The sequence below is a fragment of the Chinchilla lanigera genome, unplaced genomic scaffold (genome assembly GCF_000276665.1).
Source record: "Chinchilla lanigera isolate Chin_1 unplaced genomic scaffold, ChiLan1.0 scaffold00175, whole genome shotgun sequence".
Classification (NCBI taxonomy): Eukaryota; Metazoa; Chordata; class Mammalia; order Rodentia; family Chinchillidae; genus Chinchilla; species Chinchilla lanigera.
Window position 1 is genome coordinate 603,186 of NW_004955576.1, and position 1,041 is coordinate 604,226.

General features: G+C 40.3%; 1 long non-coding RNA gene across 1 annotated transcript in view; it reads left to right on the top strand.

The window, feature by feature from the left end:
• Nucleotides 1-949, top strand: part of LOC102006510 — a 9,038-nt gene extending 8,089 nt beyond the window's left edge. The window contains exon 4 of the long non-coding RNA XR_001232460.1: nt 781-949. This is a non-coding gene — a long non-coding RNA (uncharacterized LOC102006510). The remainder of the gene's footprint in view (nt 1-780) is intronic.
• Nucleotides 950-1,041: the final 92 nt, after the last annotated feature.

Sequence of the window (1,041 nt, forward strand, 5' to 3'; positions counted from 1 at the left end):
TATTCAGGGAATTAGGATGCAAGAAATAACTGCTCTAGGATCTTGGATTTATCAGATACCAAGGTCCCGTGTGTCTGCAGGTAAGCATGTTCTCTTGGTTACTTTTCCCTCATTGCTGGGACCAAATACCTGACACCCAAAATTAAGGAAGGAAAGGTTTATTTCACTTACAGATTGTGGAGCTTTTAGTCCATACTTGGCAGGTTACATGGCAGAGCGGCACATGGCAGAGGGTTACATCTCATGGGGTCAGAACACAGCAAAGCAACAAGCACTAACAGGGAGGAATGGCAGCAAGGAGCCTCTTCCTCTCCCTTACATATGCAAACTATCACACCAGGGCGGGTGCACCACTTACACCCATAATCAATCAAACTCCAAAAGCCTGCCCCATGACAGCATGAGGCTTTGGGGGACAAACAGACACAAACCATAACACATGTTGACAACCATGTCCATAATGAAAAATGAGACTGTATACTAATTAAGTGAAACAACTCTATGCAAATAAAGTGGCGTTCTTTCACACACATTGCGGGACCATGCAGTCTTTGATCTCATACTCCCTTTTTCATATGAATGAGAGGAGCATACTTATGTTTACCCAAATTACACTGTGGAAGTAACAAACAAACAAACAAGCTCAACAAAGCAGAACTGGTGATGATCGGTTAATTATAGTTTTAAAACAAAAACAGAGTTACATTACATTTGGCCACATTGTGATATTTGGACACTGTGTAATATATTTCCCCCCCTATGCACCCCCTTCTTTTACAGAAATTTTCCTATGGAGGAACCTGCCGAGAAGTATTTGTGTGTACAATCTACAACTCCTTATGCTCCCACTGGGCTGAATCATTCACGGATGGGTGACAGGACTATGTTTACTTTATTTCTATCAGTGGATTATGCCACATCTTGATGCTCAATGAATACCTAAAAATTAATAAATTAATAAATACCTCCAATCCATAAAAGCCATACTTATTCTCTACAGAGTATTTACTTCCTACAGAGAGGGGTAAATTTAAATCTTTT